General features: G+C 50.1%; 1 long non-coding RNA gene across 3 annotated transcripts in view; it reads right to left on the bottom strand.

Moving 5' to 3' along the window:
- Window positions 1–2132: 2132 nt before the first annotated feature.
- The window catches only part of LOC121071817, a 9350-nt gene continuing 1808 nt past the window's right edge, over window positions 2133–9674 (bottom strand). For all 3 annotated transcript variants that reach the window (XR_005820796.1, XR_005820798.1, XR_005820797.1), the window contains exons 3-4: window positions 5074–5190; window positions 2133–4986 (exon numbers count right to left, since the gene is read on the bottom strand). This is a non-coding gene — a long non-coding RNA (uncharacterized LOC121071817). The remainder of the gene's footprint in view (window positions 4987–5073; window positions 5191–9674) is intronic.

The following is a 9674-nucleotide window of genomic DNA, read 5'->3' as shown; positions in this document are numbered from 1 at the left end:
TAGAAATAGATCTTTATTAATAACATGCACATTATATGTATATTTAAAATACATTTACATTTTTCTACTATTCACTTTAGAAAACAATTTCATAAAAACCTTTAACCAGGTCCCAAGTAATTTTAAACATTAAAAAGCCATTTTTTATCATAGAACCAGTAGGTATTATTCCAATTAAGTGGTGTATAATCACCATGTATTTACCATAATGCAGGCTCATGCATTTCAGCAGAAATAGGTGCTCCCTTTTCTGCTTTGTTAACCATGTCAAATATACGACGATATACTTGACAACATTATTATCTGCATTTGTGATCCCCTGCTGAGAGAGCGCTGTACAGATGGCATTGAAAAGCTGGAGACAACTTTTTTTACAACTTTTTGAGTTCGCGGGAGGGGCGCTGGCATTGCAGGTAACACAGAACCCGGTTATGGCAGAAACTGGAAAAGGAGAATTTTGTGAACCACGAGGAGGAATGCAGTCTAAAAAAAGATGAGAAGAGGGAATTGCCAAACGCCCTCTGTGTTCATGGCAAACTTTGGGGTCAGGGTCGTGCTTCCCAAGGCCCTGCTGAGCACGGAACCAGATCTGCGTGGAGTGCACAGAGTTATCAGCTAAACACGGGCTGCGGTTTTTACAGGACATGTACAAAGGCTTGTATGAGGATGGGACTTTAAGGCACGATAGTCCGTATGTATACTCAACACATTCATCGAAAACAAAAGTTCCATTTACAGTGCAATATAAACGTATCCAAGAACTCAAGCGGCAGCTCTATAATCACTTTTCACTGATAATTAGGCAACTGAGGAGCACGTCTGTGGTGCAGGGCAGCCCCAGCCCCGCTCGCCCGTACACATGCTGAGCGTTGAGCACACGAGGAGCCTCCCTGGCTGCAGCCGGAGGATGCGCGCCGAGACACTCGGGCAAGACCCGAAGTGTTTGCAGGATCAGGGCCCTAATCTTGCGGGATGTCTGCACCAAAGCTGATTTCCTGCTGGGCCAGGCTGCCTCCTACCACAGCTGCTGCTGCTCCGGGCGGCACCGGCGCTGCTCAGGTCCGGCATTCCCAGCCAGGTTGGGGAAAGCGGCACAGAGAAAACGTAGCTCTTTGAAACGCTACTTACAGCCAGGTGTGCTGCTGTTCCGAGATGACAATGGATTGTCCTAAGCCAGTCCTTTGCAAAGTTACCAGCTATCTGTCACCAGCTCTGTCCGTGTCGCCCTGCATCGTCTCTGATGAACGCGCTATCTCCAAGGCAACTGAGTCGAAGGGAAGGAAGGACTTTCTTTACATCCAGTGCAAACATAGCCCGTGTGTGGGAGCTCCTACCGCAGTCATAGTAGAATATATATATATATATATATCTATCACCGAAATTTGACCACCTACAGACAGATTCACACATCAGAAGCTAGAAGAGCTGAATTGCAGCTACAAACCCCAGAACAGGAAAATCACTGTAGGAAGCTGTATTAAAAACACTGGTACCTAGTAGCTTGGCAACTAAACGATAAGATCAGCACATAATTCAAAAAAGTGTCAAATTAAATATTTCGGGAGCAACTTGCAATGTTACTGCACCTTTCTACTTCTTTATCACTCTGAAAATCATGTTTCTTAAGCACTGAAGTTGAATGTTTCAGACCCACTTTTCAACAGCACAAATCACTGGGTGAAGCAGAAGGCAACAAAAACTTGTGTAGACTCAAAATAAGTTAGAATTGTGGACCTTTAACTCAATTTCATATCAAAAAGTCAACCAGAGTTTTCTAGAAATAAAATTATCTCTTTTAACAGCTCCTAGAGCAAATAGAAATAAATAAAATTAAAGATTAGACAATGTATTTTGTTCAAGAAAACAACACATGAGAAAAACACGAGTAAAATATTACTCTCTTTCATGGGTAGCCCAAGCAGTTTTGTTATCTGATCCAGATCTGCATCTGTTGTACCTGTTCAGGAGACAGCGCGTTATCAGAGAAGCTTTCAATAGGCAAGAAAGTACCTGCCCCTTTCAGCAGGCAAGGAATTTAGTGTTCAGAGCTGAATCTGACAGGGGCACTGCTTTTTCTTCAGATGAGATTAAAGGCTTTCATCCTACTAAGCTTTTTCACTCCATTGCAACAAATTTTATGTAAAAAGTTTTGTTTTTCAGGCCAGGACCGTCGTATGAATGTAATAAAGCAGGGCAGAGGAAAAACAGAAGCGTTTTAGCATTTCATGTAGTAGCTAGATCATCATGAGTTCAGGCAGAAACACACAAAGAACAAAGAAGCATATAAATTGGATCACTTCAGAGCAGCAAATTACATATTTTGAAACACCAGACAAGAGGAACAGTTCCCCTGTAACACCCAGCAGCCTCCTGAGGCCTGGCTTCTGTGTCCCCAGGAGGATCCCAGGGGCCAACAGGGGCTGGGAGCTCCCCGGGGGCTCACAGCACCTCTCGTGGCGCCCATCAGCCATCAGCCCCCTCCTGTGCAGCACGGGGTTGGCTTCCAGCTTCTGCTTAAGGTACGAGGGCTGCTGCGCCCAGCTGGCAATGAGCAATTAGCCAGCCTCTCTCAGCTGGCCCCTGTCGAGCTGGGCACAGACCCTTGTAGCTGGAGACTCCCCAAACAGGGCCCAGCACGAGTTTTTTGGGAGGGAGGCAAAGCCCCCTGTGTTGCACAGCAAGGGGCTGATGACACCTTTTTGAAGAGGCAAAGAAGTATGCCCTGCCTCAGCACAAAACCAAAAGCTGCTTCTCACAGCCTGAACATTCATAACAACCAACAGGGCCTCCCAAACACAGCGCTGCCCTGTCCTTCCAGCCTCACTGCAATACCTGTGCTGTTCGTGTTCCCCAGTTTGCAGGCTATCCTTGTTTTGAAATCAGCTGTTGCATTTTTTTCTCATTAAAAAGTTGTATTTAACTGCTCCGTTCTATCCCCTAAACCTGTCCTGCTTCCAACTGCTGATATATGAGCTGACTTTGCTCTTCACACCTTCTGCTCTTGCCTTCCTATCTTTTTTCCTGCGCTATGAACACGTGCCTGACAGCTGCGATGACGTGCAACACACACAACTAAGATGCTCCGGGCAGGGTTACAGAAGGAATCCTACACTAAACACATCCCTGTCAAGCAATGGTATTTGTTCGTACTCCATAATGCTTCAGAAATAGCATCGGCCAGACCCGCATGAGAAAACCCTTTCAAAATAAAAAAAAAATCATGTTCTTAGATACATATCTGCCTCCAGCTGAGAGTGTGCTATTACTTTGCTTTAAAGCTGCGGGGGTGATAGCCAGGCAGGCAAAGCCAATTTCTTCACTGGAAGCCAACAGCCCTAGAGGACAGGCTTTGGACCATTTTGCGTATTTGTTCAGTGATTCTGGGTTGTGAGCCACCCTCCGGAGAACAGCAGGTGTATCAGCAACTGATAATTTACAGGCTCATCAATCACATTTCCACAGGTTATAGTGCAATCTTTGCTTTTGACCCCATTGCTGGAGCATCATCTTTTCCCTTATATTACTCTTTGGTATTTTCATGACATAGCTTTGGCAGCTATAAAACTTTCCACTTGTAGTCATCGATTTGCTGAACATCTCTCATGTCATTTCATAGCTTGCGAAATATATATTTACATATTCTAAGGTTAATTCCCAGATTGAAATTAGACATTTCACTTGACCTGAAACACTATTACGAATGCTGAGTAGCTTCATCAGGAGAATCTCTGAGGCTTTACTAGCATCTGTCACGTACATTCATTCTCTATCGATAGGAGTTATGGTTGTTTTTCTGCCTTGTTTATTCCACGTAAAAATAAATGACTGTCTATTCCCTAGCACCAATGTGAACCTCCGGCCAAACAGCAAATTAGCATGCAGAAAAGTATCAGGGAAACAACTAGGGGAAGAATCAAATGAAGCTAAGGAAACACTGATGGCGGGCTGAAGAAGCAATTTTTCCTGTGAGTCATTCTGTTCTGTATTAAAATAGCAAAATAGATACCAGCTAAGAGATAATAATATGTAAAAAGGTGAATGCAATTATTCTAAAAAAAAAAAAAAATAACCTTGTAAGTCTCAGTATAGAGTGTCTTGTAAGTAGCAAGCGAGTTAGTCTCTGAAAATCCTAAGCAAAAGGCTATTTCCTTTGGCACTGACTCCTTCATATTCCAAACATTTCCTCAAAGAAACTTTCTATCTATGCCTTTACGTAAATAACTTGCTTTTTACTCCTCACTGTTAGACTACTCTGCTACTCTAGGGGCTCCCCTTCTGCCAGGAATGGCAGAATTTAACTGCAAAGTGATTTTCAATGTCTGTATCTACACACACAGAACTTAAATGCGGCTTTGCTTCTACACAACATGCTGCACACAGCCTCAGTGGGTAAGGACCTGTGTATTGCACCAGCTCCGTGTGTGTGCCAAGGTACTTCATAGCCACGGGGTTAAAACTGGGGCTGCGGAGCGGATTTCAAAGTGCCATTCGCTCAGCTCCTACCGCACCCGGCTTGATCATTAAGTATCTCTGCAATTAGTGCCTCATCTTAACACCTCAATAAGCAGTTCAAGCATTCAGAAACAAACATAGGTGGGTCTAACAGCTACTTTAATTCATTTTATAAATAAGCAATTGAGAATTTTGCTCCAAGTGGCTGCTTGTGTAGCCCATTCCGTAAACGGCGTTCTCTGCAGAATAAGGCACGATACGATACGAATGCAGCTCTTCATAATAGAGCGACTGGGAACAGCACTCGTGTACCATAAACTTCAGCCGTTTTCGTGCATCAGAGTAAGCAGTCCTATAACACGGAGCCTCCTTAAAGTATTCATAGCTCTCCCTCTCTGTCTCTAGGTGAATCTTCCTCAACAGATTGTTAATTAATACAGACCTACGGAGGTAGGCTTCAGGGTCTTCCAGGAATCGGAGTTTCTGGAGAGAAAGTTTTAGAATACAAGTCCGGTCCTCGGGTAGTATCAGGTGCTGGGGAGCAAAGAGCATCAAAGGGGTCTTTAGTACGGAGGAATGAAACCGAGGGAGGATGGGAGCTGCAATGAGAAAGCTACTCACTTTTGGACAATACTCATGGCAATCTTGATGTAAATGTTCTTCTTCTGCATATTTCCTCTTAAAGTAGGCTACTTTCGACGTCGTTAATGTGTTTGGTAGGCCCCGATGAGATCAGCTCTGCGCAAAACAAGAAGGAGAAGAGGCTCGGTAACGCTGCCGCCGTGCCTGCAGCAGCACAGCCTGGGCCGTGCAGGGGGTCCGGAGATGGGACCACGCTCCCCCCGACCCCACTGCCTCCTCTCCACACCCCAGGGACAAAACCTGAGGGGGAGTCTCCAAGCCCGCGGCCCTCCAGCCCCTCAGGCCCTGCCCTGGCAGCGCTGCCCCCGCGGCCTGACGGGCGTAGGCTGGGGGGCTCGGGGGGCCGCAGGAGGGGCCCCCCGCTGCAGAGAGGGGTCCCTGGTGGGCAGAGGCCGGCTGGGGGCCACCATTACCCAGGCAGCTCCCGACTCCCCCCTGTCGCAGCACGGCCCCGCTAGGGGGTGGTGTTGGCCCGGAGGAGCCGCCGAGCCCAGCCGGTGGAGCTGCGGCAGTTACCCGTGTGAAGGGTTCCAGGCCCCGTGCTCAGCGTCCCCCTTGGGGTCGGGGCTCTCTGCACGTCCTGCTCCCAGCCCGCTGTGCTGCTCCGAGGGGAGATGTGGGGCTAAAGCACCTCGTCGAGACCGTAACTCTGGTGCTGGGCAGCTCAGGACCCTCCGGGAGAACCGGGGCCCCGTTGTGGTTCCCAGTTCGTGACACGATATCGGGAGGCAGGTGCCTGTGGGGCGGCATCACCGCCGCCAAAACCCGCTCTGCTTGCAGTGGTTTGCTTTTAAATGGGCACATTTTTGAGATCTTACTGTGGTGAATTTTAAAGGCAGTCCCCAAAAGTTAGTATCTGGATTCACTCAGGTCTTACGGCATAAAATTTCTTTCCCACGCTGAGATCCTTTACGGGGGCACGTAAAGCCCGGCTTTCCGAGGAAATAAAGGGCTTGGTTTTGAACCGCATCTGTACCCCAGCAGCAGAGCCAAATACATTGTGCAGCCAAACCAGACCTCATCTTACAGGGTGGGCTTGGGGAGCTCCTGGAGTCCTCGCTGCGGGTGGGAGGGAAAGGATGTTGGTGCAGGTCTCGCAGGGGAGGAGGTGATGTGCTCTGCCATCCTCCCTCTGCACCAAAACCCCAAGGAGATGTCTGAAGAGGACAGACCCTCACAGGAGATTCTTCTTGTGTTTTATCCCTGAATTTCAAGTCAGTGAGGATGGAGGTTTGCCATAAAAGAACGTTACAAACCGGGGCGGAAAACCCTTGACTGGTGGATTAACACCTGACTTACAGCCAAGACCCCCAGCCCTGGGACTGGCCTGACATGGATCCCACAAAGCAGCACCGTTCCCACCACAGAGGTATCAGAAAGGGACTGCCAATCTTGTGACAGGACAACACCGTGTTTTAGTCACGCTGGACCACTGCACACAGCAGAGATGCTCCCTGCACTGACCTCAGCTCTCGGGACCAGGGGCACGGCTGCAGTAAGCTCTGGGCAGCCACAAACACTGGTTCAAACACACGTGCAGCAGCCTTCAGTGCTGGCAGGTTTTATCCTAGTATTTGAATTATGCTGGAGACCAGACACCCTGGGCACTTAACTACTCTGATATTAGGTTCTCCTAGGTTAAAGCCCCTCTGCTGTGTTTTCTGAGCGCAACCCCAAAGCATTTACCCTCCCTGCACTGTGGGGTAGGAGAACACTACGGTTTTCCTCAGACTACTTTGAGGACAGAGGTATGAAACACAAAGTGGTGTTCTCATGGCCTCCCGGGCCATCAGGGATGGGAAAGGAGCCAAACTCAGCGTACAGGCTGATGAGCCAACCAGGGGCTCGTTGTTCTCCTTCAAATCAGGCTTCTAAATGCTAAAACTCGCTCCCTGGTGGTTTTCAGTGAAAAGGCAGAAGCACAGACCCAGCACTGCCTGTGTGCTCTGCAAGCAGAAAATGAGCAGAGGCAGGATAGACAAGCACAGCATAAAGAGAATCACTGCTGCTGCTATGTGCAGAGCCCTCCAGCTCCTTCAGCTCCAAGCAAACCTCTCCTTTGCTGCCGCTGGCAGCAGGAATGCCTCCCCCCTGGAGATGGAGGGTGACAATGGGACAGTCATTGCCCTTCGCATGCACGGTCCTGAAGAAAAACCGGCACGTAGCTTGGAGTGGCCATGCTAGATGCAGTTCCCTGGGACCCAGACCCCTCCAGACATGATTGTCTTGCATGAGGGTGAGCCACGGTGCAGGAGAGCCTGCAGCTGTCCCCACCACACTGCCCTGTCCCCACTGGTCCCCAGGGTGCTCCCAGAGGGAGAGGATTGTGTCCTGAGAGGGACACGAATCACCATCCTGGCAGTGGGTTGGGCGAGCATCCAGCTGGCACCAGCCCTCTGCCTGCCAAGTCTGCAGGGTACGGACAGCACCAGCTTGGGACGTAGCCCTCGGGTGCGAACCGTAGTCAGTTCCCAAAGACCTCACAACATCAGGCAAAGCAGTGGAGTTATCACAACCCCCAGCACTTTCTTTAGGAGCAAGGAGGGGCAGCAACCAACGGCTGAACACCAAACGCACCTCTGGGCTGCGAGGCTGATGTTAAGAGGACATGTTCCTACTTGAAAGTGCAAAGCCACTCAAAAGACACAGAGAGCAAAGCAGACACAAGCTGCTCAACGCGATGCTAGCTGCTGGCAAAGCCCAGAAACTCCAGGGCAGGAGGCTCGCGAGCTGCCAGCCTTGCTCTAATCCTTCTCTGAAAGTCAGAGCGGACGGCCTCTGTGCGTGCCTCGGGACTGCTTGGCCGGGGCTGCAGGCACGCACGGCGGTAGTAATGCCGCAGTGAATCAGACCCTCAGCGTTTTGTTTAAATATAAACATATTGAATCAGTGCTTTTTGTGTAGAAGGCTATTCTCGCCAGCCAAGTGTTTTGACAGTTACAGCAAGGTGGTATGAGTCACTGCCTCCGCCTCACTCAAGCTCGGAGACAGATACATCTTAATCACATTACATTTCTTCAGCGCCACACCACAACGCAAGGCACGGGGCCAAGTTTCCCCTCCAGGGACTAACCGGTGGGTCCTGAGCCTGATATTTGTCCTCCCAGCCTGGAACAGACCTCGGGAAGCGCGTTGAGCCTCCCGCCGCCCGCCCGCCGCCGCTGCCTGCTCGGCATGCGCGGCACACAGGAGCGCGGCGGCTCTGGCTGCCATTAGCACTAATGGAAGTTCGGAGCATAAATCCCACGCGCGGCAGCGAGGGAATAGACGCCTCCGTCTCTCCAGCCTGCATCTCTCAAACGCAGCTTCGCGAGGTCTTTAATTGCGCTTTCAAAAAGAGCAAAATCTGCCCCTTCCTATTCATTTCTCCGGGAATAATTGCAGCGCTGCGTGGACCCGCAGAGTTATTAGGCGTGTTTGGGCAGAGGGCTATCTTATCTAAATTGAAATGGAAATCAATTTATAACACGGCAACTTCGCGGTCTAGCTGCAAATTGCAAGAAATTGTCTTCATCTGGCCCCGGGCTCCCCCACCACCCAGTGACAGGAGCCCCTCTGCGGCATGAATTAGTGCCGGGTGATTTCAAGAGGGCTGCAAGTCAGCCCGGAGAGGGGGCAAAGTGGGGCTTAATGAATGATCAAACAGCCAGGAGAAAGCAAAGCTCATGCTTTCCCACTTGGGGCAAGGAAGAGGGACCTGCCAGCCCCAGCTCTGCCCCGGACATCGTACGTGAGAGCTGGGGAGCGCTCCTACACTCGGTGTCTCCTCCTTTTCTCAGAGGAAAACCCATCCCTGCCTCACTGTGCTGCAGTGTCGGGGCCGTAGGAGCTGCTACTATCGGCACGTTGATGCAGACGTCTGCAGGGGGCAAGCAGAAGGGCTCGCTGGCCGAGCCAGAGCTGCCGACACTGCACGTGGAAGGCGGTTGGTAAAATGTGCCCGTGCCCTGTGGGGTTTCCTAACACGGGAGAAGGTGATCAGTGTGCGAGGTGGAAACCGTTTCTGAGCATCTCTCGCATGCACAAATAGAAAACCCGAGGGAGGCTTCTAAGCACGCAGAACTGGGCATTTATTATCAGCAGGAGCTGTGACTTTGACATGGCTGGAAACATCGTAACGTCCTTGCAACCGCTGTCAAACGGCAGTGATAAATTCCCCTGTCTCTAACCTCACCAGCGCTCGCAATTAAGGAGTGCTCGGCTGAAACCCTGCTCTGATTTCGCATGCCATGCTGCTGCATTTCTCCTCTGCCGCTGGCAGGACAAGCAGCTGGTCCCACCGGGGGCTTTCCGGTTGATAACGCAAAGCTACCAAGCCACAGGCAGGCGAACATGTGGATCGAAAACACACCAGCCCCAGGATTTCACATAGACTGCCGGTCGATTGCAGCTTTTCCAAAGGGTAGGGACAGATTTCCTACTCCTCGCTCAGGCGGAGAAAGCCCCCTTTAGTTCACCTGTGGGCAGGTAAAAGCCTTGCTGCTGTCTGCTGGCGGGAGCTGCTGGCTTTGCACTTTAAACCTGCCTTCCTTTTAGTTTGCTAATTGCTTTGCAGATCTCCCTAATTCATTTCTGGGCAA

This window comes from Cygnus olor, chromosome 5, assembly GCF_009769625.2.
Source record: "Cygnus olor isolate bCygOlo1 chromosome 5, bCygOlo1.pri.v2, whole genome shotgun sequence".
Taxonomy (NCBI): domain Eukaryota; kingdom Metazoa; phylum Chordata; class Aves; order Anseriformes; family Anatidae; genus Cygnus; species Cygnus olor.
The sequence above is the reverse complement of the archived record's forward strand: the minus strand, read 5'-3'. Positions and strand labels throughout refer to the sequence as shown.